General features: G+C 36.5%; 1 long non-coding RNA gene across 1 annotated transcript in view; it reads left to right on the plus strand.

Annotated features, from left to right (window-relative positions):
* Positions 1 to 27,645, plus strand: part of LOC106498198 (uncharacterized) — a 98,298-nt gene that overhangs the window by 32,478 nt on the left and 38,175 nt on the right. The window contains exon 2 of the long non-coding RNA XR_001294911.2: positions 14,690 to 14,728. This is a non-coding gene — a long non-coding RNA (uncharacterized lncRNA). The remainder of the gene's footprint in view (positions 1 to 14,689; positions 14,729 to 27,645) is intronic.

Here is a 27,645-nt window from a genome sequence, read left to right on the forward strand (position 1 = left end):
TGCAATGGAAAGCATTTTAAATTGAACAAATTTTTACTGATTAGGAATTTTGGGATTTTTTATTTATATGGAAAGTTAATGAAATGTTCATTTGAGATGGTCCTGAAACAACATTTCATTTTTATTTTTCTTACATAACAATGTAAGCATAACTGCTCAGCATTAGCTTTGAGGTAATTTTAAGTCTCCTTTGAGTTGCTGGAGTGGACAAAAGGGCTTAGGAAAGCCTCTGTGTGTTTCCAAGGAAGTACAATGAGCTGAAAGGCTGTTACCAGTCTGCCCCAGTTCATATGCAGCTGTCACTTTCTGTCTTAGGTCCAATTGCATTCAGTGGGAAGTCTGCCATTAATTTCATTAGGACCAGGATTTGCCCCAACCCCAACTGATATTTTGTGTACACCACTGGAGTTATTCAAGTTTCCACCAGCTGATCATTTTGAGCCCCAGACTAAGAGATTTCTGTGAAAGACCATTGAATAGTGTCTGATTCCTTATTATGGAAAAGTTTGCTTTTGAGAAAGGTAGTAGTATGCCTGTGGATTTGTACTGTTCAGCTGAGTTTAGAAACTAGTCTCGTGTGTGCTGACTCATGATGAATGCCAGAACCTTGGATTCTTGACATCTGCAATTAATATCATAAATGGCAAAAAAGCCTGAAAACATGTAGATAATGTAATTTAAACACAGACTGGACTTTGTGTGAACCTTTCCCTCTAATTGGAAGGAAATACAAAATGACTGCTCTATAACAAAAGAATACTGAACACCAAGCAAATAACCCATTACATTTCTTCTGTGTGCTGTCCACAAGACTCTGGAATGATTTTCAACATCATGTCATAGTTTCATTGATTGAAAAGCTAGCTTATGTATTCATCTGGATACATCTGAGTCTGGAATTGTTCCAGCTGGAAAGTAAAACTTACCCAATTCACTAAACAGCTTTACAAAATATTAATTTAAAATTATTTTGAGAAAAACTGTGAATAATTACAGTTCCTATAGCAAAACGCTGGCATCTATATTCTTCCCTTGGGTCTATATGTATAAGTCTCACTGATGGCAATATAATTTCTGTATATAGAACTAAGGATAAGAGTTGATTCAAGATACTTTTTCTTACACAAGATATATATTCCTGGAGGTCTTCTGGATGCCCATGTCTTAGGGTAGTGTAGCAGACCTAGAAGCTATGTGCCAATCTCTGTGCCGGTCTCCCAGGAATATTATTGTTACATGAGGAATTGTTGCTCATATGACTAGCACCATATTTTTTTTCTGTTCCTCTTGGGTAGTTGAAAATGAAAGGAGATTATTATATTCTGAAAAGCCTCAATGTGATCCGAAAGATAACCTTGCAGGCAGAGAAAACACTTCAGGTTCTCTCCTATTTGCTGAGTTAAAACCTAATGCAACTCTCATTTAAACCAACAAGAAAAATTGCATTGTTTATGGGAGGAAGAAAACCGGGCTTTGGCCTTCCTACTGAGACAAACCAAAGGTGTAATTTAAGGGTGAATGTGTAACATGAGGTAGTTAGGATCCACAGGAACCTCAAACAAGCATAAGAACTTAAGAGCAGCCACTGTCAGATCCATCTGGCACAGTATTTTGTCTCTGATAGTAGCCAACAATGGGTATCCAGGGGAGAGTATTAAAGATAGGGCGGATACTTCACGGGATTTTCTCCCAAATTAAAGGAGACCTCAAACTCCACTCACACAGACCACAGAAAGTAAAAACAAAACAAAAAAAACCCCAAAACTGTTTTCAGTCTCTCACCTTCTAGTTCAAGTGTGAAATAACACAACAAATGATAGCTCCATATTCCACTACCACTAGCAGCTAGTTCGAAGCCTGAGCCAGGTAAAATCATGTGTATGGCCACGCTACTACATTTTGTGGAAAGGCCACACTGAAGTGCTTTAAGATTTAGGAGGAAATTGGATGCAGATTAAAAGGTCTTTCAAACCAACAACAGAAAAATTTCCTGGGTGTCTGAGATCCTTTTCAAGTACTTCTGACACTGAGTTCCTCTCTTAAGTTCATATTTGTGGGTTGGTTTTTTTTTACTTTATGAAATTCTGATGTGTTACCATTCCAGCTAGATTCTACCTTTAGGAAACATATTTGTCATTAGAAAGAATAATTATAAATATGTTACTTTCTCCTGTTATTCAAGATTCCTTTGTGATTAATAAGCTCTGTTAGTAAAAGAGGTAGTTCTTTTAAAATGAAAACTGAAATCAGGATCAATTCAGGATCAATCAAGATCTCTTGTTTGCTAGCTTGGCTGCAATCTTCTGTTCATCTTTAGGACTCAGAATGAGTCAGCCTTTACAGGCCTTTTCTTGAGTCACAAGGCCTTTTAGCTATAAACAAAGTCATCAGCAAAGAATGTAGAGAAACCAGTGCCTTCTTAGTGTAGCTAAGAAAAACAGCAAGGAGGGAGCAATATAATGAATGATGTTTCAGCAGTGATGGTACTAATCAGTCATTGCCTCAGTCGCTACTTTGCCGCTGAATTGAGTAAGTTGCTAAATAAAGCAAGTGCAGATCATCTCCAAAATCTGGTGACAGAGCCCACAATATCTCTTTTGTTACCTGTTACCTGTTATTTGTTGTCTGTTCTGTTATCACAGGCAGAATTAGGTGCCCAGGTCCAGGAAACAGTCCGTACCGCTCATTTTCCAGTATCTGTAAAACTCTAAAAATACCGACTTTTTGAAGTGCAGCATTCCTGAGGTTTTTGAACATAAACCCCTATATGTTTGCAGCAGCCTGGTTTGCTCTGCTATGTTCCCAAGGCAAGGCGCAGAAATGCCTAGATTCGGTCTTAAGACTCTGAGTGGCATGCATAAGTGTCCTTTCAGTGCAAGGTTTGCTTAAAGGCTGACATACAATTTGTTACTTCATGTCAGACAGGGAATTGTATACTTTACCTGAGTTTGGGCTTGCTCACAGTAGGCTTTCTGTTTTCTTTATGCAGTGACTGGAAAATGTAAAATGCATAATGAACTGTGGAAAAAAAATGCAAGCCTTTTGATTTTCTTCCTAGCTGACTGACCTGTCCTCAGAATCTTGAATTTTTGGCTGCACAGTAGTCCAGCATGTATACAAGGGGTCAAGTGCACTTTCTCCTTTCTTACTGCTTTACTTAGTGATTATGAGTATATGAGCCGAGCCAGTAAATATGGATCTATGTCCGTCATATTGAAGTGGCAAGTGTACTCAGGTTTCTTGTGTCCTGGGTAGCTGCTCTATAGTATTATTCAAAAACTGGAGTCCACTATCTTTTGCCTGTGTTTTTAGATGAAGTTGGCTTTTTGAAAATTGTAATTTTGGATTACTTCAGATTCAGTGCTGTCCATGTGGTTAAGTGTATTTTGGCTGTGCCTACTGGTGACTTAGGGTACATTTACATGAATAACTTGGCTCAGGAGTCTGTTTCTAAAGCAATCCTCCCAGTCATCCCTTCTTTTACCATGCTGTGTTTTGTATCATGGGGTAGTCTTTGAGCACACAGACTACTTTTACTTTCAGATGAGACTAAACTGGTAGATGTATCCAAGTATTGCACCTAATGTACTCCAGTCATTGGGGACTGGGCATTGAAGTTAGAGTAGCTCGGAAGTAAAACTCCTGAAACTTGTGTAGTGTGGATGTTGGTTCTCCATCACCAATTGTTTCACTCTACAGATCTCTTCCTATTGTGTTTCATGGCTTGTAAATGTAGACATAGCCTTAGACTGAGCTTTGGCACTCTTCTGCCTCATTCATCTCTACTGAAGAAACCTGGGGAGGAGGAAAGAAAGAAAGAAAAGAAAATGAAAGATGACAGGAAAATATGGAAATAAGAAACAAATAACAATGGAACAATTGCCACTGACTGAGGAAGTTAAAGACATGGTTATATGACCATCTTGGAAAAACAGGGAGAAGAGAGAGAAATATAAATACAAAGAGAAATAGGAGGACAATCTATTCTGTCTTTCCATGAAACTGAATTTAAACCCTGTAAAGAATACATCATTAAATATTACTGTTTTCATTGCGCTTCAGAGAAAAAGAAGTGGCTGGAGCTAGCAAAAAAGGTTTCCTGTTGCAGCATTTGCAGATGTAATTAGGGAACAGGAAATATCCAGTTCTAAAGCAGTTTAATTAATGAGAAAACCTGATTGGATTCTGAGATGGGAAGTAGCCTCCTGATGGACCTTATAAGGAATAGCTTTGAGTCAACTGCAAATATTGCAAAAACTAGCTAGAAAGTTAGTATTGAGCTTGAATAAAAAAAATTAAAAGCAAACAAAAATGTTAGGTACTTCAGTAAACTACTTAAACAAAATATACCAAATGAGCTCTGTTTATCAGTAATCAAAGTTTTATGGCTCATTTAACTTTGCTAAGGTAGATAAACAAAGGGAGGTTAATTTTTTAAAAAAAATCTTAACTGTCATTGGAGAAAAAAATTTCACTATTCAGAATGAAAAAAAAAAGAAAACAGTGGACTCTAGAGAAGGAAATCTGTAAAAGGTTTGGGATGGAAGTGCAGTGATGTTTCCCGAGAGGAACCCTTACCAAGCAATTGCCAAGGAATCTGTGTAGTCAGGTAAGCAACTTGGGGTACTTCAGCTAATAGCATTATAGAACATTTATCTACTAGATAACTTTACTCTACTGTCTGCAAATCTCTCTCTCTTTTTTTTTTTTTTTTTCTGAAACATTCCATAATGATGTTAGTTCTAGGAGCCAGTAAAGTCATTACCTAGACAACTGGAGTGAGTTAATATCTGAAGTTTAGCTCATGCTAAAGAATCCATTTTGTGTCCAGCTGGTAGGGCTGTGTGATTTATATGAGTTACTCTAAGTGTGGCCAGAGCGTTTGGTTACTCTGCCTGGAAGGAAGAGAACTTCAGGTATTTACAATGTCTTCATTTCCTTAAAGCAATCTCAAAAACATTGGTTTTCTTCTTGTGAAAAGAGATTTGGGATTCTGTTAAAAATATCAGGGTAGGCTATCTAGTTAGATGCCTTTTCTCCTTTGCCGCCTTGGCATGCTTGGGTCTACCATGTTTCTCTTATCCTTTCTGCCACACTTCCTCCCCCAACTTATATACACATCTTTGTGAGATAGAACTGGATGTGATACTTGTGCCATCAGAAAAAGAAATTATTCCTATTTCTGAGCAGACAACAATATGCTAGTGTGAAGGAAAAAGAGGTGAAAGTAGTTGATATACCCAAAGGACATTATGCTAGCAAAGTGTATACAGCTATAAACACCTACTGGGTGACAGCATATCATCTACAAAATTACAAGTATTATCAGGACTGTTCTGTGAGCCTTTTTATCTCCTTAAAAAGTAAACACAGGTGATATGCTGGATACACACAGTGTGGATATGCTTGTAAAAATGGAAGGAATGAAAAAAATAATCAGCAACAATTAAGTTGGAATAGCTGCCATCAGCATGGCATCTTCATAAGGCAAACTAATGATATAGTTAAATTTTAAAAAAGATCACGTAGCAGAACACAAAATATAATCCCAATCATCCAGTCTCTGAAAAGACTAAGAATGATGATATTATTAAACAACATCTGTCAGAGGCTTACCAAGTCTGCATCCTTTTTAGTTACTCATTAAAGCTCCATAAAATCTTTGAGAGTTCTAGGAAGAAAAAACAATCTAATCCTATGCAAATTAAAGCAGGGAATGCCAGTATGATGGAATTACACCGTTTAATGCAGCAGTTACTGGTAGAACAACAAAGACACAGACTTGGGTGGCCTAATTCGGGTTTAGGTAAGACTTGGCCAACAATTATAGTAGAGAATTGTTATTATGGGAGTTCCTCTGGACTACAATTGTTCCTCACTCACTGTCAGACTTTAGCTAAGTTATTTAACACAGCTGTGACCACCCACATTATGCACATAGTAAAACTCAGTTTTTACCTCCATTTCCTAGTCTTTATCTGCAGTTTCCAATTCACAGCTCTAATCAGAACTGGATCTGAATCACCTATGTTATTTAGATTAAGCAAGTACACAATGTCTTCTGTCTGTTAAGAGACAGACTACATCCTGAATTGCAGAAGTTTTTCATCTAGAGAATGCTGTAGATGCCTAAATCATAATTTTATGTGAGAGCAGATTTACACGGATAAGAAGGTGATTTTCTTGCTTCACCAATATTGGCCAAAAGGGAAGAAATGAAACACATACTCTGGCTGTGAAAGCGTAGGCTGCTACCCAGCGAATTAAAAGGCCTACTAGTTTAGGTTGCAAAATGAATTGCCCCTGTAAATATTTCTGGGTGAGTGAGAATTGACAGTAGTAATAAATTCTTTCTTTTGCCACACAAAAATCTGAAGGAAATAATTTATTCTTAACATAGGTGTTCAGGGAGAAATTTTCTGAATATTGGCATGCTATACTTTCAGAAGTTCACTGTTTTTCATCCCATTAAGAAATAATTATGAGTCAATAATATTCTCCCTGCATTTTGTATTAATTGAAAATAAGAGAATCTGGAGGCCAATAATTCATGTGAATTTTTCATTTGCTTCAAGTGAATTTGGAAAATATTAGAGGACAAAAATAAAAAAAAAATTAGATTAGCCATTTGTTAAATCATGAGCAATGGATTTGTTGGTTCTTTCCCTCTGTACCCTGCAATTCTGATGCCACGCGCTTAAAGAGCAGGCACATACTCTCAGCAGCTGGGATGGGGCTTGGGCAGGGGTGACTTGTGGGTGATGACAGTGAGGCAGACGTGTGACCCTGCTGGGAAGGGATTGGTCCAGAAGCTGGACCTGTATGGCATTGCCAGCATTTGGTTTCAAATTGCCAGTTTGAAATTCCTTTCTTTCTTACAATGAAATATCCATTAATCTAAAACCAAGGTGTAATTTGTAAGACAGCACATGAAAAATAACACATAACAGTTCAGTCACTATAGCAGCAACACAAAACAAGGAAGGAATGAGAGGGATCCATTTGTTTTGAAAAGATCATGAAGGACATCATGATTCCACTGAACTGGTATGAGATACAAAATACTTTCCATTGCTTTCTCTTGTGTTGGATATGTATTGGGAAGGAAAGCCTGTAGTTGTGTGAGGTGCCTTCTCCAAAAAGATGTGTAGAAGAGGGGGGGTGATCCCATCCGTTTTAGAAAACGGAACTACCAGCGAATCAGTAGTTCTTCTCAGAGAAGTTGAGATGTTTGTTCCATGATGGTCTGCCCTGCCCCCATTTAGTGCTTTTTTCTGTGCTGGGGAAGCCCTGTGTGCTTACAGATCCTGCCCCAAGTAAGGACTTTGAGTATGTCTAGTGTCAATAATGTGGATCCTAGTTTGCTCCTAGTCCTAATTGCCTACCTTTCCTGTTTGTTGTTTGCTCTCAGGCAAAGTAACTGTCTGAGAAGAAAGTTGGATGTAGTTCCTTGGATAGTTTGCTTTAGGTAATATGCACAGGAGGGAATCAACTCTACCCTCTGCCATCCTCCAGGACTCTCCCAGTGGTTCTCCAGCATATCTTGGTGTGTCTGTGTGCTTTTGTGATTTCAGGGTGCTTTGTATTTGCCTTCAGACTCACATTCTGAAAGAGCGGCTCTGGATTGCTGCAACACAGTCCTCGCTATTTTGTCAGCTCTGAAACGAATCACTTCTTTTTTTTCTCTCTCTTTTTGACCAGAGGGGTGACAAATGGGGCTTAAAGGAGTCCCAATATCCCACTGTTACCTAGTAAAGAGACATCATGTGCGATACTGTGTTTTGATACTTCCAGTCTGCATAGGTAATTTTACAGGTAGCCTGTGACTGCGCATTCGCTTATTTTAACTGTTCTGTTCATCTTCATAGAGATATTTTGGTGTCCTTTAACACAAACATTTAAACCCAGAAATTTTGTATACCAAAGGCATCTCCCCCAGCGTTTGATGTGGAAGAGTTAGTTACAAACAGAGACTCTGTGTGACTTCAACCCTAGTGCCTTGTTTTAGAAGCCTGTCGTATCTTTCAACCTGAGAAAATCAGATTGCTTCCTTATTCAGAGCGAAGACAGCAAGACCTACAGGTAGTGGGATATACCACTGTTAACTCAATAGGTGATGATTTCTTTCTTCTCTCTCTCTTACCTCTCTGAGATAAACACTGGGTGGAAGAGCTTCTTAGGGGGCAAGTGGATCCTAACTACAGAGATAATTGAAAGTTTCCTCAGCCAGGATTCCTGATACTGAGATGTACTTTAACTGTACAGTTTAAATCTCTGAAGCATTGATGTAATCAATCATTCAACCATATACAAAATTGCTTCTTATCTCAGCATGTGAGAAGAATCTATGCAATCTGAAAGCCTTCTGACCTGATATAATTTTCACTTGGCCCAGATCAAGAAGGGAACAAGGTCTTGCAAAAAAACTTTCTGCCAGCAGCCCACTGTTTGTGACATGTAAGTCCAGACTGAGCAGGTTTCCTACTGAATGGAAATTTGGCATAGAAGATGTTTATATCTCGGTATGGTTGTAGGTCATATAAATGTTTATAGCGGTCACATGCTTCTAGCAAGATGCTCAAGGTAATAAATTGAGTTCTTGTTCAGATTTTTCTACAAAGAGTTTAAAGGATAGTCCCATACTAAATATATTTCAGTAACCTAATTTTGAACATGAGAGTGATAAGGGCTACATGCAAAGAGAGAATTTACAATGTCAAATAGAGATGCAGACGGTCAAATGATGAGGATACTGCACCATTATGATTGTCAGAAGTCAAAATCATTTCTCTGCTGTGCATTTTAGAAACTAATCAGGTCCATAGTCTCCTGCACTCAAAGGGCCTAATACAACTTTTGTCACCTCTTGCGGGTAAAAGTCCCATCGCACTTACTACAGCACTAGGGATGTTAAGGCTGCTGCCTTGGCCAGTTCAATCCTATTAATGAATTCTTGCCTTTGATCTTTTCCAAAGACTGACTTCTCAGAATTTTTTATTGTCCTGTGGTTACTGAGTGTTTACAGTGTTTAACTGCTAGTGTGGTGATCATCCTGGTGATGGGGGAAAATCTTTCTGTCCCTTAGCAACCTTATGTCATGTCATGTAACATTTGATTCTTTGATGTCGCTTTGAGATCGCTGGATTAAAGATGTTACAGAAATGCAAAGTTTGATTATAATCTGTATCATCTTCTGCCTCCCTTTTAATTGCTACATTTTAGTGTAATCTCTTGGAAACCTGAGCAAAACCTTTGTATAACAGCTTCAGTCTTGTTCTCTCTCCTCTCTATTCTTGCTCCCATGTTGTAAAATATATATATATGTATGTATATATTTATATATACACACATATAAAACTTTTTTCTCTTTTTTCCTTTCTGTGTCTTTGCCTCACATCAGTCTCGGCTGACCTCAAGGAGTAATATTTATTAGTCAGCTGTTCAGTTGAATCAGCAGGAGAGTATATCCAGGTTTAAAGGTGTGTAGGAATAGTGAATTTGTGCTTCTTTGATGACAGAGTAGCAAATTAAAAGGTGCGGAAAAAATGAAATTTAGAACATACAGCGAATTTAATGTAGGTTCAGTTTGAAAACTAAGCTATCTGGATGTTCCTTTGAGTGCCATAATTAATAGCAACTTACATTTATATGGCACTTTTCATCCAGAAGCACTTTCATGAATATACACGATACATGCAGGAGTTATTAGCCATCTCTGGAATGGAGAGGTGATTGAGGGCCTTCCTCGAGTGCAGAGAAGAGGAGATATTTTCATTCCATAATTTCAGCCCTTTCAGAAAAAGGGTCTGACATTTTTGACTTAAAGGGAGAGCTTTTGAAAACCTGGTGCTTAGCAGGGCTGATTGGTAGGGTTTTGTTAGTGCTGTTTATTTTCTTATTTTATGTTTAGAAAAGTCAGTGGGGGGGAATATCATCCAAAAGTCATTCTGCACAATACCAACTTCATCATTCTGAAAAGTATGAAGCGCTGTATAAATATTGCAGTAAACATTCAGGCTATGTTTCCATAAAAACTCAACTAGCATTTAGCTCACAAGACCAGAGAAAATGGACGTGCATTACTGTATATCGTTCTGTGTTTTGACTAATGAGAGATTTACAAACTTAACAGAAAGAAGGGAAGAATACAAAATTTAGTATGCCAGAGTCATGTCAAGTGTTCAGCACATGGAGCTGTTGTAGTGCTAGAAAACTTCACTGTCACATAAGAATTAAGATACAATGATTAGCTCAAGATTTGAGAGCCATAGTAGCTTATATGATCAAAAGAATACAGGACTATGGAGAGAACTATGTTACTGATTCTCATTGTCTCTAGTAACAGGCACCAGTAGATAAGGTGGTATGTCTAGGAAGGTCCAGTTTGTCCTCCAATCTTCCTTGTATACAACAAGAAACAATATACTTACCATCACCTTAAACCAATTTAAGATTTTCAGCAGGAAAATTTAAAGCCTCAAAAAATCACACACAGGAAGAGAGAAGGAGAGGACAAAAAGATATTCTAGCTCCCTTATTAGGCTTTAGTGATGACATGGAACTTTTTAAGTAAAATACTGAGATGATTTTGTTGATAGCAGTAGCATTTATTCATTGCTATTTCAATCAAATTCTGTAAGGCTCTGTTTATTTTCTGTACAAGTGCTGGCATTTACCAAGACTGCAAGGGTGCTGTACGAATTCTCTGTGCAACAACATTATAACAGCCATACAGCATAGCCAGCATGTTTAAGAAAGAATCATGAATCAGGATCCCCGAAAGCAGCATAAAAAATAAGATATATTTTGTGACTTCTCAGAGTGTTTATACATTCTCAAATAAGAATTTGCACTGGGAACTGTAAGTGAAAACATCAAATATGGCAAATCTTACGATAATCTCAAGAATTCCCAAAGCTTTATGAATACTATGGTTGCTAAACATGACAACATAGCCTTGCAGATCTGCCATACCTCTTTTCTTACTTGGGACCAACAAAAACATAAAGCAACACAGACAGTTTCTAGGAGGATGATGAAAATGAACAATAACTTTTAATCTTATTGTGGCAAAAATCCTTGCCTTGACCTTGTCATCACTGAAGTTTAACCTGCTATTCTTTACCTTGATTTGTGCCTTCTCTGTACTAATAATGTAGCTTGTGAACTTCTAGCTCTCTCTAAGCTACTGATAGAAAAAATTTCATGATACAATTTCAGGTTTATTTATCTATTTTTCACTTGCAAGCTCTGTGTCAATGACGTGCTTTTTCTGAGGTAGTGAGTCTGGCAGTCTTTTATCAAAAAAGCAAATCTGAAAAACAAATGAGTTCTTCAGGCATTTTTTTTTTCTGTCTCTCCTGGGTATTGTTTAATTACAGTACTCATCTCCGTACAAGTCATACAGATGATCTCTGGTCTTTCAGGAGTAAACAACAACCAAGAGGCAACAGTTTAATTGTGCACAGATCAATGTGCATGTTAATCCGTAGCTAGCTATTTTACCGTTGTGAGCATAAACACCTGCAAGTATAGTCACATAATCAAGATCAAGTGAGGGGAGTTTTCCTGTGCCAGGGAAATTGCAGCATATAGAAAATATACAAGGACTGATCCTTTAAATTGCCATAAATTCCATTACATTTCAGGGAAGATAATGACATCATGAAATTGGGTTAGATACAGCATTGGAAGAGATAGCAATCTTATCACTGGAGCCTGAATGGTTTTATTTGAACCCCTTTATCATTCTCATTACGATCACTGTAATGAGAAAGAAGCTCTGTTCTATTTATAAGCTTTCTTGTCAGCCTGAAACATACAGCATCTTTGAAAAGAAAGCAGCAAAGCACAATACTACATCTGTTTTCACTGTTGCTTCTTACAATTGTCCCTGCATTAAGAGCACACAGATACTGGAAGAAAAAGGGGAAGGGCACTGCAGCAAATGTGTGTTCTAGGTCTGTGTTCAGCATGATTCATACATGCAAAGCGGGTAACTTTAGTCCTGGGGAGATGAAATGGAGGGATGTGGACTGATAACTGACAAAACAAAGGGTTCAGTATATCACTATTGGAAGTTGCAGTCTTTTTTCCCCCTCTCATTACATTTTTAAGAGTGTCATGCTGGTGAAAAATGCCAAGTAGAGGGCAATGGAGGATGAAGTCTTTTCTTTATCCACTGACTACAGATCCTGCAGAGGAAATGTAAAGCTTCAAATATTGCCAACACAAGGACAAGCCACTTATACAGAATGATCTGCTTTGGTTTGTCATTCAGATAAGTCCAGCTTCAACTTCAGTGTAACCAAATGCAGCATTATACGTCTAGGAACAGAAAATGTAGGTCAGGTTGTCAGGCTGAGGGACCATGTTCAAGAGAATATTGCCTCTGGAAAAGACTTTCAGGTCATGCTGGATCATCAACCACCCATGAACACCTTTGCAAAGCTCTGGTATGGGAACTACTGTGTTTGGAGGGTTTATGAAGAAGGGACTTTCCTTTGGAAATTAGGAAATGCTATAACCTGTGTGTATGGCATTACTGAAATTACTGCTGGAGTATTATGTCCATTTCTGCTGCCCAGAAGGATGCAAAAATTGCTTCAGTGAAACCTGAAGAAGCGCAGTCTGTCTATCAGAGAAGTTTAAAAGGTACTTGATCAGCTCTGTGTGTTATGTGGGAAGAAGACTTTAGGAGATTGCAAATGCAGCACAATCTAATGGCTACAATTTGGTGTCAGACAAAACTCAGGTAGAAATTACATTCACATTGGTAAATGAGTTTATAAACCTCAAAAAAAATTTTTGAAAAAACTTATTCAAGGATTGGTGATTCTCTAGTGAACTGAGATCTTCAGTGAATCAGTGATCTTTTTGAAAATATGCATTTCTTCCTTAGCCAGCATAAGGGACAATCTTATGAAATGTGTTATGGAAGAACATAGAGGATTTGAGTGCTAATAGGTGGTCCCACTTCAAAACTTCTGGCTGTAAATTTACTATACTTGTCATCTGCAAGGGCCAGTTGTAGGTGGAATATGGTATAACATCATCATGCAAAATCAATGCTTGTACTGACATTAAGAACTGGTGTGAAATTTTTGTATGTGAAATAGACACCAACTTATTTAAATATAATTAAAATCTAGCAACGCCATTTCACATTAGGCCCCTGAATAGCTATCTGTAGAAATTTTTAAGCAAAACCAGTATTTCTCAGAAATTTGTCTACCATGGTCCCACCTATCAGGTAATATTAGTTTTTTTCAGCTGAGTGCTGAGAACTCTTGGGAAAATTGACAAGCAATATGATATGTGTTATAAAGACATATAAACTGAAACATAGAATTATAAGCTATTTTAGACCACAGAGTAAGGTAGTAGGTACATCAGGAACAGAACCCAAAGAACCTGACTCCCAGTCATCCCAGAAAACAACTTTAAGCCAATCGGATCTTATTCAATATGACTTTGACCAGATTAAGAGACTTTCACATTCCTAAGAAAACTGTATTTGTTGGAGAATAGCTCAAAAGTGAACATACACCCTTCTAAGTGCCTTGAGTTAGCAACTTCTGGGGGCCTACATTTCCCTGTCAGCACAATATTTGTTGCTTTGCTTTGGTAGAAATCTGCAAGAAATGATTACCTGTAGGATTTCATCTAAATATAATGCAAGCATCTATTTAAAAATACTATGAAGAATGTAATGGAAAATATTTAACATTGTATATTTATAATTTTATTCTGACAGGAAAGGTTTGTGTGTGTACATATAAGTGAAGGAGAAATTTTGCTGGTACCATGGCAACAATCTCCTTATTTTATAGAATGAAATCTTGTAGCTTTTTTCATTGTAATAGAGTAATTTTGCCTTTTTTTATGAGAACAGTAGATTCTTTAGGCTGATTCTGCTCACCCCACTCTCTACCCTCTTTTTCAACGAACCTCTCAGTTCCCTTCATGTACATCATGTAACCCTGGACAGAGTTTGAAAGACCTGTTTAGAAGACAAAGATTTGAATGAGAAGTGTTCCAGAATAGAAGCACTGAATTTCAGCTGCTTCATATACGTAGATCTTGCTTTTTTGAATTGTCACTTAAGATAATGAATATAGTAAGCTACGCAGAGCAAAAGTAGAGAAGACATAAATGTTAAACTTAGCTCCAGGTTGCTGAAAGTTGAGGGTCAAGTGCAAACAGAGAAGAACTTTATAGTGAAAGGTGTTCCTGTCACGTGAAAAATACTCTGCTTATTAAATAATTCTCTCCAGAAATGCAGAGTTATTACTCATGGAGAGAGCCCCTAGTCCAGCCCCAAACAAGCTGAGACAAGCTGGAAATCTGGCAATTGTACTAGTAATTTTGGAGGTCTGTTGGAATAGAAATCTTGACCAAAAAAGCAGCAGTTAGTTGCTATTCCAGTTTTCTAAGAATTCCTCCAGAATTCACCTGTATCGAAAGAGTATATATCTGAATTTCACAATAAACAAGAAATGTAATATAATAAAGACTAAAAGCTGAAGTTTTGTAGCAAGAATATGCCTTTCCCTTCAATTACAGGCGTACTACACGGTGTCATCATCATTCCTTCTATTTACACATAGCTGCCTAAAGATAAATTACTCCTCACCTAGAGAAACTGGCCTCCTAATTTAAATTTATGCCTACTCTTGTCCCTTTGCAGTTTGGGGGCCTGAAGTTCAGACAGAAGTACAAGAAATTGGTAAGTGTTCCTTTTGGCATAAGGCTTCAAACATTTTGATTATTCAGTTGCTGTATATGTGCTGTATACATGTCTACATGCTTTCTTGGATTGAATTTCTGAATACATTACTGGTTAATTTCCAATATAATTACTTGCTCTTTTATAGCACTTGGTACAGAGGGCAGCTGGGGTGGCTGGAAAAGGATATTACAGCTTTTCTAGAAGAAGCTTATACAGAGTTCATTTAGACCGTGTAAGTGAAAGGCAATCCTTCTCAGTCAGGGAGCTGGTCATCAAGCAGGTCCAGGAATGCCATGTAGCCTCTTGGGCTTTTCCTGTTATAAGCCAAATGCCAAGTATAGCTTAAAATTTCTTAGAATGTCCCCTTAGTCTTGCCAATTGACTTGAAGTGAGAGAGAATGAACATAATGCAGAGATTAGCCTGAAAAGTGAATATGGGGACAAAGCCACTAAGAATGGATGAAGCACAGAAAACAGATGCTGAGAAATCAGCCAGTCTCATAAACACTTAGACAGCTTACAGTGAAGCTTGCCTGGTAAAAGAAAAAGAATGTCTTTAAAAGAATATTGTTCATGCAAATGATAAACTACATGCATTTTTCTTCAAGTGAGAACCTTAAAATGTACCATGTATAATATCTCTATCCATCTATACAATGTGGCTGAAGCCAGGCGTCCATGCTTCAGAGCCACTGCAGTCCTGGGCACAGAAAAGGATATACCACTGAGACACCATGAAGCTTTTCACTTGGACTGTAACAAAAATGTTTTCTAATTAGAGTTGAAAACCTTGTTCTGAAAGGGTCATTATTTAAGGTGAAAGTCACTCATGTGTAAAAGGCTGATGCACCACTCAAGTCCCAGTGCGAAGGCTTAATGGGATTTAAGTTGTTATATAGGCCTTGTGAATTCCACAGTAAGCATATTGAGCATCCCCTGCACAAATCCAATGCTGGGGAAGGAACCAAAATGATTGAACTGAATAAAATAATGCATTCAGAGCTATTGTTTCTGATTTTCAAGTGCATCCTTGTACAAATAAGATAACGGCCAGATACTGGCTCAAGGCCATTACCAATAATGTCTCTGTCAAAGGGAGTATCAGTATCACATTATAATGAAATATGTTCATTTTAATTTTCAAATATTAGTTTCTTCCAATACATCATTGAATTTAGGAAACAATGCCATAAGTCAACATCAAAATGTCTGCACAAATGATAATCCAGTATTTCTCCATTTATATATTACTCTGTTTGGATTAAGACCTGTGCTTTCCAATCGCCTGTGACAATACACTAATTAATAGATTGAAAGCCTCCTGCTTAATAAAGTACTTCAAAATGTAATGATTACATATATTCAGCCAATTCTTCCTCTGCATCATGCTTTAGCTTGATTAAAATTAATTTGAAGGAAGAAACTGAATGGTTTTTAATTATCTTGAATTGTGGCTATTACCTAGAGTATATTCTATAACAATAATTCACAAACAATGCCTGGAGGAAAGGATGGGACATTATGACTTCACTGCTTCATTCACTATGACCTACCTATGCTGCTTTACTTCAGTAAACAGGACTTGTTTTGATCACTTGTTCATTAATAGTAGTGATTTTTCCCTGCTGATAATGCTGTTGAAGAATGGACGTATTTTTCTCTAAATTTGGCATTGGCAATTAGTTTTTGCTGTCTTCAAACATGAAGTGAGATGCTACTCAATGGTTAGAGTATATTACTGGGAATGATGATTGTACAGATCTATTCCAGCTTTTCTACAGACATTTAAGTCAAATCATTTAAGACAAAGTTTTTAAATGTCTTCTGCTGCTGGATACCTAAGAAGAGTCTTACAGGATTAAAAGATTTTCAGAAGTATTGAAAATAACCATCTGTTTACCATGGCTATGTCTACTTAGCAAGCAGAGCAGACTACAGGGAGCAGGTCTGTGGAATGGAGGAGCTGATGTCCACGCTGTATGAATTTCAGGAAGTTTTATTTCAGAGTAGTCTAATTTTGGGTCCCATGGAATGAATGCACATAGCTGGTTCTACATCATCTTCTGATTTATCTTCACCTGAAGAATGACCAATTCATGCAGTCCAAAACCACGCTGCAGTGTGAAATAAAGTGCAGTAAAAGGACATTTTAACAGATGGACATCAAATCCAGTCTCCTGATCTGCACTAAAATGCTAGTGTAGAGGTACCCTGCGCGTTAAATGTTTCTCACTGGTGGAACATTACCAGTTCAGCATAATGCTGGTGCGTAAAAAGCTACTATCTCTTTTGCTTTAGGAGTAGAAGCTTCCATTTTTGTGTTGAAGATCTTTTTCTTATAATTACTACAGGCAACATAAGCTGATTTAGAGTGGCAAAATGTTTAAGAAGAGATAGTATTTTCAATAGACTAACTGATAGAGTTGGAAAGCAGACATGTTTTCAGGCACGTAGTCCTTTATTGGGTCATATTTGGACAAGTGAGTATTCAGCATCTCTTATTAGAATACTCTAGGGACCTAAGTTTTTGTTAATTGCAATTCACTGACATTTATTGTCTTAAAATGGATCTGTTCACGCCAATTATTCCTGAAAGGTAGTGTAAACACGCTTCAGATGGCACCCAAGACACGAGAAAATCATTTTGAAAACATGGATCAGAACACCTTTGATACAATAGTGCTAGCTATAGGAAAGATTTTGAGCAAAGTACTATAGTTTTTGTGCAGCATTTTCAGAAGAAATGTGTGAGTAGCCCAAAACATTATGTATTATTTATTGTTATTAACGAACTATTATATAACGTTTTTATGAAATCACCAATGAGCAATGAAGTAGTTTGATGTATCCTTCACCTCAAAGGAAACTTGCAACCTTGTTAATCAGCAAAAGATTATGTTTACCCTAGGGTTATTTTAAATCGATGTTTACAATAAGTCAACGTACCTTACTAACTAATCAATGAAAACAAATGTGGTGCTGTATATATGTTTAAAAAAGAAAAGCAAAAAAAGAAAAGTTTGACTAGTATTTGCAAATGATTCCATTCAAGAATATACAAGGGAACTACAAAGTCTGTGTTTTTCTATATAGTTTCAATTAAAAGTCATGGCAGGGGTATAAAACTGAATTGTGGTTCAGAATTAGCATAAGCTTAGGAAAAGAAAGGACATAGTAAGTAGAAGCAGCATAAGGTGTGAAAATGGGGGAAAAATAAGGAAGTTGTATGTGGATATAAAAGGGCAGTTAGGGAACCATGTCTGATAATGAGTTAAAATGTAACTCATCTTAATAATGAAATAGAAGGTTACTGAAAAACCTGACTTGCTCACCTTCTAGTGCATGTAAATTAGGCTACCAGACCAGATAGTCTTCTCTCCTCTATTCCCTGGCAAAAAAATAAATTAAAAAAAAAAAGATGGGGGGATCTTTTTCATGATTGAAATAAGCTGATAAGATAGGTGAGTGAATTGGAGAACACCCCTGCATTAACTTTTAAGGAAAAAGTGTCTAGAAGGATAAAATGAGCACCACAAGATTGAGATGAGATATGGTGAATGGATAACTCTCTAAATCTCCTGTGTGCTTTGTTGAGATGAATATAGTAATATTCATGTACAAAATGAATGGATGAAATGTGCGACAAAAATATAGATCAGATAGCAACATTTGGGTAGATTTTATTTTTGAATTTACCCCAAAAGATAAGCTCCCTGTAAACTCCAGGTTCTATTGGCAATATTTGATTATTTGTGATCAATAAGTGAAAATTCACTTTACAAGAAGTGTATTTTAAATATTTTTCAGGTAATCAAAATTATCATTTTTATACTTTTAGATTCATTCAGGTTGTCTTAAACTGAAAGTTTGGAGTTTGAATGTATTTCTGTTTCAGTAATCTCTAAATCCATCAAAATGGCTAAGTCAAAATCCACAATATTTCAGTGGAACTCTTCCAGTATCCACAATTCGCAGTAGAAACTGTCATATTGTTTCTTCTATGAAAATTTGTAAAAAATGTGTTGTTTGCCCTATGATACATTTTTCTTAATACAGAGAAATGCAAAGAGGATAGGCATTTATCCTAATTTTATCAAGCTCATTTTTTTCATTCTGGACTTGTATAATCTCCATTTGAATAGTAGCAAAGACTTCTCCAGGAATATTTGGCATTTGCCTTTTGTCTATATTCATTATTATTAAAATGATAATATCCCATTTCATATTATTCAGTATAGGGACACATGTGAAAAAGGCATCACTTTGTCCTGAGAGCTTGTATATTGTGATTTATTTGTAGGTTCGGTAAATACTATTACATTACTAACTTCGTGCTTGCCATTCCTCATGGGAAAATGCATAATACCTTTTATTGCTGTGAGACATTCAGAGTGCTCCAAAGTATGATGCATTGTGCCAATGTATAGTATTTTTATTACTTAAACTGTAGGAAATCTTATATCAAAAGAAAATCTCAGCTGTTTCTTTGATGTTACTTTATTACAGTATTCACAAATGGTCCAATATAGTATCTTTGTTATCTAAAACAGAACAGAAATTAAATGAAGTGGCAATGAGGCTTAGAAACAATCAATAACAAGAGCTCTGATTTGTTATCGTAGTCTCAGTTTAATGTCTTTGTATGCAGATATTTACAACATATAAAACAGAGGAAAATGCAGAACAAGGCCAAGAAAGTTCTGTATATCTTTAATGACCATATGCTCCATTAAATTAAATAGGAGCATTATATGGGGCTAGTGTTAGATAAAAATCTAATTACTATTGGCAGTGTGCTGATAGCAGTAAAAGGAAATATAAACAAAATGATATGATATAAAATATGGAAGTTGGTAGCGCATCTTATTTAGTTATCCTGTTACTTCCATTATAATGACTGTTGTGATCCCTTTGGTAAGCTTTGTTACCTTTATTTATGTCAGCTCTTTGAAACTTATTTAGGGGTAGTACCACAGAAATAAAGATGTGCCTTTTATATTGTCACAGGGAATTCCGTGGCAGTTTTGCTGTGTTACTGATTATTAGAAATCCCTATTTCTTTTTCTTGCCTGTACCTCTCAGGAAGACTGGGGTGGCAGCCAAAATAATAACTGAGGTTGAACATTTTAAAGATCAGGGCCGAAACTGCTACCATAGTAATAGTGATAACAGAAGCAACAGGAGCACATCTTGCCCTTTGACCAGTTGTAAAGTTCTCATACTTAGAGCCATGTAGCTGCAACCATGGAGAAGCGAGGTGAACAGAGGTAGGCCAGATTAAATTAGGTTGACACCTCCCGTTGGTATATCCGAGCTAGATGTAGAACAGGGCCACCAACATTCTTCTGAAATGCCATATGGCAATGGAGTTTTCTAGGTGCCAAAAGAAGGAGAAAGGAAAGAAAGAATAAAGCTTTTGCTTTCCTAAACCCCCTATTCCATCTTCTCCTCCTTGTAGAATTTATAGAAGGGAGTATGAAAGGTCTGTATGTGAAAAACAGACTGGACTCTCTCCTTTAAAAAAAAAATTGCTTTCATTAAATATTATAATGAGTAAGCCCATTGGTACAAATAGTCACGGAGACAATTTTGGAATTACAAAGAGTGCATTAAAAACTCCCTCAAAGCAGGTTTTTAGCACTTGATAGTGTTAAAATAGCACTAAATCATGAGTAAAATGGTGAAAATCACAATCTTTATATAGACACATGCAGGTAATTTGTGTAACATTCCAACCTCTCAAATGTCCTGAAAATTTTCCTAAATCTTCTAGGCCTATACTTAGTCGAATTATGTTTTGCTGTACTAGAGAACTATTCCTAGTGGGAGTTTCACCATTTCATTCCAGATCTGAATTTGTTCCAGTACCTTCTGAAATTTGATCTTGTATGTTTCTTTTAATTTTCCTTTTAGCAGTCTAAGCACTGTGCCAAGAGTATTTAGTTTTATCCACCACCATGCTGCATTCCACTCCTGCTCAAAGTTTTAGAGCATATGGCCATTAAGAAAAAATTTCCCATCCAATTTTTTTCCCCACAGGCTCATTACCTTGCATTTCTCAACACTGAACCGCTTAGTCTGCCCATACTTCAAGTCAATTCAAGCCATTCCAAATTTTGTTGCCCTCCTGCTTTGTATTGACTATTTCTCCCTGTATTAGACTCCTTATCAAATCTAGTTGCCTTCCATGCCTGCTGCTTCTTTCTGGCAGCTGACATTTAAGTTGATAATGCATGTACAAATCTGCTGGTCAGCTTCCTTCAACCCACTCTTTTCTCTTGCCTTTCAAAGCCAATGCTTTGTCCATGTTCCTCATCAGCAATAATGTACTTTAATAATCTGTGGGTATTTTTCGTTAATACTTTGTAAGTATTCTTTCTCTATTATACCGTACTAGCTTTAAGTGTAACCTCTGTTGTAGTTCCATTCTGCTTGTCATTTATTACAGTAGTGCTTTTGGTAAGTTTACATGCATGTTTTCAGCATTCAGGTTTAGTGCTTGCTATGGAGGTAAAACCTGAATGTCTGAAATGGCATATGTTGGCTATCTAACTGTTGCACAAGCAGAAAAGAAAACGTAAGTGGAAGCTCTTCAAGAAAACGGTCCCTTATGATTTAGGATAGGAGCTGTGGTCATATATGTTGCTAGTTGCTTAGGGGAAGTTTTTGCAAGATATATACCTCATTTTACTGTCTTTTAGAATTCTTTTTGTGTAGGTCATAACATCTGCTAGGCCTTCTGAGTGTCTGAAAGAGTAGTAGTAGCAGGGTACTGAATCTATATCAGCTGAGATGCTGAATTTCAGGAAAAAGGAGCCGTATGATTGCAAAACCTAAACATAACTGTAAGAATAATGCTTTTTTAAATTTGTTACAAGATAATGTTACAACATTACAGCTTTTGAAAGTTCTGGGGTGCCTGTCCATATTTGGTCATTGTTTCAATTCTTGACCTCAGTGTCAACTGTTCTTTTTTGGCAATGTTATCGTTAGTACTGAAATTCTTGAATGTTATGATTATATGTTCCGCATTGATCCTGATTTCTTAAGAATTTTTTATTGTTGTGGATACAAATTTATCATCAATAATCTGTTGAACACAATTCAAGAATAAATTGAAAATACATTTGAATTTTATGGCTAGGTCAAGGTTGTGCCATTGAGTATCTTTGTTTATTATCATCATTTGTCCATTCAATTACTATTTTCTTTATGATCTTATCATTTCTTGACATTCTTACATTAATGCCTTCAAGATCTATTTAACAGTTTCAGTTCCAAATTACATTCCAGATAGCTTTTTGTCACTCAAGGATATAAAGCTTATCTTTTGGAAGAAGTATTCTTTTTTGCTTTAGCTTTGATAGATTGCACTGACTGGCACTTCAGTCCTTTGAATAGTTTGGTACTGTGATCTCTCTTGATGAGGAAATAGATGATAAACTCATGAGGCTCCTCATAGTTTCATTACTCAGCTGTTAGTAAACACCAGAAAGCATAATACAGAAACTAAGGTACATTAGAAACAGGGCCATGAAACTAACATGTTCACTTCTTCTGGAAACTTGTAATATGACATGCTTAAGCAAGGAAGCCTTTAAGGGTTAGCCCACTGGACAGAATCTATTAGGAACTATGGAGGACATGGTGTCCTCGGGACTTCCTTCACCAGTTTGTTGTTATTTTGTTAGGCCTTAGCCTAACTGCCAGCAGTTGCAATTTCATTCTGGCAGTCTAGCACCTCTTCTTTCAGGGTTGCATAATAGGTTGTCATGTATGGTATGGAAATGACCATAAAAAGTTAAGACTTAATACAGAAATGGTGGTTGGTATGGAGAAATTAATTAGTGAGGTACATAAGTAAAACTCCTTTCTCCTGATGGAGCAATAAAAATAAAAAATAAAAAAAGGAGGAGAAGAAGATGACTTTCTCTAATTTCATAATAGCACTAATTTGATGATTACATTGCAGGCAATGATGAGAGCCCCTATTATGTAGATGTAAGCTTAGCCCGTTTGTCTTTTAGCACCCTACTTATTCATGTTATCCCAGTCTGCCACTTGTTATAATAAGCCTCGTATTTAACTAACATAGCTGAGTTGCTATAATTTGGAGTCCTCCACCATAAATCACACTAACAACTGCTTAGTTCCTTCTTGTCCATGGTTAAAATTTGCTTTATGTAATTGGAAGCTGACATGTTCCATAAAAATGGTATAGGACAATGTTGCAGAGATCAAAAAAAGTATTTGCTTAACATTTTTAAAAATCACATTTGAGTCCACATTTTGATTACTATGTTTTATGGTATGTGTAAACTAAATATGGAAAATGCCTTTCTAGTGTAGCATTTTTTCTAGGTATCTGCCTGAAGAATGGAAACAAGCTAGGAAATGGCAAAATTATTATAAGTGTCAAAGTGCTTTTGAAACACAGTCTTCAGTGGATGGAAAGTCTCCAAAATTTAGTACCGTTATGTAGAATACAGACATGTCTTGAGCTCAATAGAAACACAGAAAGCTGTTAGGCCTTTTTTTCTAGTCGCTTACCTTTGTGTTAACTCTGTGAACTTGAACTGACATTGGGGAAATGAAAGATGAATCAAATGCATTTTTTGACTTTTCATCAAAGCAGTCCTTTGGCAAATCAAGCGTGGGCCGTCCTTGACCTATTTCCACTTGCAAGTTGCATCTTCAGGCAATGACTTCATGCCAGTAATATTTCAATGAATGCCAAGCTGAGAATAACTGTGATGTTCTGGAGCATGATTAAGGACTTTCTTTGATTTCCCGTGTTTTTAACTTCACTGAAACACTGGAAAGAGACCAAAAAGAAGAGCTGATACAGAGCTGACAAACTAATGAATCACCATTTCTATCTCTATCAAATTTTAAGAATTAATGATGACTGTTTGAATCCTCCTTCTAGAGAAAATGAAGCTTCAGAAGGATAGTGAGTCAGGATGGAAACTTAGAGAAGAGATTTCTGTTTTAGTAAATCTGTTCTGTAGGAGGGGGACACGAAGACATGGGTAATTTTCTTTCTGTGAAACAGCCTGAAAAATGTCATGATGCTTCATGTTAGCTAGCAGATGAGAGAGCTGTGTCATCCTGTTTACCCTGTTATAGTACAAGCAATAACACAACACATATGAATATGTCTTACAGAATATGCCGAACTCTATTGACTTGATTTGACTTGACTTGTAAGACTGGTTACAAATGGCTAAGGTTTTGACATTTGTTATGAATAGTAGGGAGTAAAAATATATAAGGCATTTAACTTAGTCTCTACTGAATATTCACCACTTGGCAGTAGGCGGTTGCTTTTATTCGGCTTGTATCTGTAAACTTTTGCACCAACTAGGATTATACGTTATGTATACTGGAGAGTTTCTGTTAATATCTAAAGTTGTTCTTTATTGATATACTGCAGGGTCAAGGACTATTTGCGAATCTTGCAGCTTCTGATTAATACTTTTTTTTATCCCTGAAGTCAGTCAACCTCTTCCAGTAGTTATGTCTTCTGACCCAAGAAAGATCTCCTTACTCTATTGATCTTTGTAGTTTCGGATCTGTAGCTCGCATGAAACAACTTCCTGGTGTTCCACTGCATTCACACTTCCTTATTGGCCAAGGTGGGACACATATGTTTTGAAGCAATTGAGGCCGACCTCCAGAGTTAAGCTTCACAAGTCTGTGTCCCTGTTTCATGTTGTGTTGTACATTTAGCCCATCCAGAAGGAGATACTCAACTGTTAACAGTCTGTATTTCTAGCTCCACAATAATTTGGTAACATCTTAAAAAAGATAGCATATATAGGAAAAGCTTTAAAAAATTAGGAAAAAAAGTCTGCAGCACTGATGAAAACATGGATTTAGTTGGTGCGAGGCTAGACCATTTGCAAGTAGTTTAATTTGCTGCATGTGAGAAATAGAAATGGCCTTTGGCATGACTAACTTGTGCCTGAACAAAGTGCAAACAGGAAACACAAGTGCTCAGGACTTGAGTTCTGACTGTTTGCATCCTCACAACACTGTGGGGTGTTGCCAGGATTTGGTCTCAAGTGTTGGCCTAGTGTTTTCAGAGCTTCAACAGAAGTTTAGCTTTCTTTAAAGACTTCAATTTATAGATACATGGAAAGAACTGAATTAGGTTTTATTTTCTTTAAATAGGTAGATCAGCAAGCATTATAATTTTCGTGTTGCTAATATGGCCAAGAAATTTAATTCAAATTCTGACAACTCTCCTCATCTTTATTCATATCCAGTTTTGCATGCAAATAAAACTCTAGGATGGACAGTCTTGAGGGTATTTCAGCATAACTTCAAAATAGCTAAACTATAACCAAACATTCAGTAACAACACAAACAAGTACACCAGGACCATGCTATGGTTCTTTCAGAAAAGGATCACACTTTGGCACTGTGTGCTTTGTAGGGGTTTGGAAGATCCCATGATTTATTTCAAAGGCTGCATTTACCCTTGGAGCAACAAAAGCCTGGAAAATGCAATAACTTAAAGCCTTCTTTGTCTAACTTTCCCTACAGTTTAGACGGTAGCCATATTTCATATATTAACCATACTTCCAGAAGGCCCACCAAAGATCCTTTCCATTTCCAAGATTTATGTTGACATAGGATTCCATGATCGTATTTTTAATGGGAAGTAGCTCAGACAATTGTAAAATCAGGCTTCCCACTAGGTGGCAAAGAGAGACAGTGATTTGCAACATTTTTCTCCAGGGGGAAAAAAGAGGGTGGAAAGCAGCCAGCTGTATAGCCAGGCTTACAAAAATATATTGTGTTCTACATATCCAGCCTTTGGGAGTGAAACCTACTTTTAATAACTATGATTCTGAAAGACTGCAAAGAGCAGATTGACTGAGGCAATCTAGATGAGGAAAAAAGCTTTCAGAGCTATCTGCACGTGGGGAAAATGATCTAATTTCAGCTTGTCCATTTTAGTAACCTATCTGACAAGTATTTACTTCTCCAAATCATTTCTTACATCCTATATTATTCAGTGTAGAGGACCATGTTGTTGTGAGCAGCTCAACTGAATTGCTGAAGCAATAAGCTTTTTAAAGAAGTGATAGTTAATGAAGAAATGCCACTTGCCACACTACAGGCTATTGTAAATATGAACTATCTCTACTGCAATTATTCGAGTTACCATAGAAATCCATTATTGCAGGCAAAGCAATATATAATCCTATGTATTTATAGCCCAGACCTGCAAGGTACTTCCTGGACCTTACAAGGTCATGTTCCAGGAGTCTGAAGTGGAAACTTTCATAATGAAAACAATTAAAGACTTTTCTGGAGCTTTTTTCCCTCCCCTTTTTTAAGTGTTTGTCTATACCAACTCAAAACTCAGCCATATTTCTGTGGGTTGGTTGTAAGGTGATTGTGACACAATATTTATTATAAAGGAGCAGCTGTATTGAGCAGTTCGTATTTGCTGTCAGCGTCTTTTTTTTGTACTGTAGTTATTTTTTTCAGGTTTGTAAAGAATTGTGACTTCTCTGGAACAAAAAGAATGAAGCTTTGTTTGTGGAATGTAAATGCAAAACAACTATTCGTATTGTTAAAATTGTACAAATTTTTTCAAAATTCAGCTTGTTTTAGGTATTCTTCTTCTTTGCAAAGTAATATTGATGCTCATGGAACTTTATTATAGGGAATGCTAGCAACCCTTTCTCCAGACTTTTTATTATAAAAATTCTTTTTGCTTATTTTGAAGAACTCTAATATCTCCATGAATTGTAGAAGGAACTTGAAATTTGAAAGAGCCAAATAGTCTTTTGTTCATTAACAACATGCTTATCAGAACAAATTTTAAGCTGGGGATTTTTTTTGTCCAATGTGTTTTGCACCTCTTGGAAAAACAAAGATGAAAGTATTTATTTTTGCTAGGAAAAAGGTTGATAGTGTACCAAGAGTAAGGAAGTTAGGAATGAGAATAGAAGAGGGAAAAAAAAGAGGGACTATGGAGATAAGAAAGAATATGAAGGATGGCAGTAAGAAATGAGAGCAGAGATGTTGTCAGCAGATCTACATATAACTTTTCAGATGAATATGAAGAGTTTGATACTGACCTGGGAAGTGTCAGAAAGCCTTTGAAGACATTCAGACAAGTCAAGGTGAAAAGATGATTTGATGGGAATGGAAGAGGCTACAATTTGAACAAAGTAAAGGAAGTAACTAGAAAAGGCAAGAGGTTTCAGCAGTTAAGGCACAAGATGATAAAGCTAGATTATAGAATTTGGCAATGGAGGAAGAGGGAGAAACTGCTTTTAAAATTGCTGAGAAAAAATTGAAATGTTTATTTGATGGAAACAATGCATAAGTGGAAGCTAAAACTCAAGGACAAAACTTCACTATGCACAGAAAAAAATTTCTACTGAAAAACTCTGCAGTACACTATGTAGAATTAACACAATAGCTTTAATCCTGTTGTGACAAAGAAAGTATGGTTATAATAAAAGAGGTTTATTTTGGAAAGGCAGTCTCAATTTTTCTTGCCAGATAGATAAAATGTATTCTTGGCTTCCCACTGCTATCTGAGCATCCAAGAGAAGTGAACTAATCAGAGAAACCTTAAAATAACAATAATAAAGCTTGTGTGAAAACTAATTTTTTTTTTTTTAATGTCACAGGGCTTTTGAGTAATATCTATAGAATACTACTAAAAACATGTATCATCCAACTGGATTCAACAGTATTAAATTCTGTAGGTTTTTTTTCCATGAGAGTAACTTGAAAAATATCTCATCTTATATATGAAAGTATGAATTGCATTTTAGAATAAACTCATTTATTTTATGGAGGTTTCTTCCTTGTCTCTATCTATTCATTGTTAGTCTTTTAGTTATCCTTCATCAAAGTTGTTAATTCATTCTTAAACAAAG

This window comes from Apteryx mantelli, chromosome 4 (assembly GCF_036417845.1).
Source record: "Apteryx mantelli isolate bAptMan1 chromosome 4, bAptMan1.hap1, whole genome shotgun sequence".
NCBI classification, from domain to species: domain Eukaryota; kingdom Metazoa; phylum Chordata; class Aves; order Apterygiformes; family Apterygidae; genus Apteryx; species Apteryx mantelli.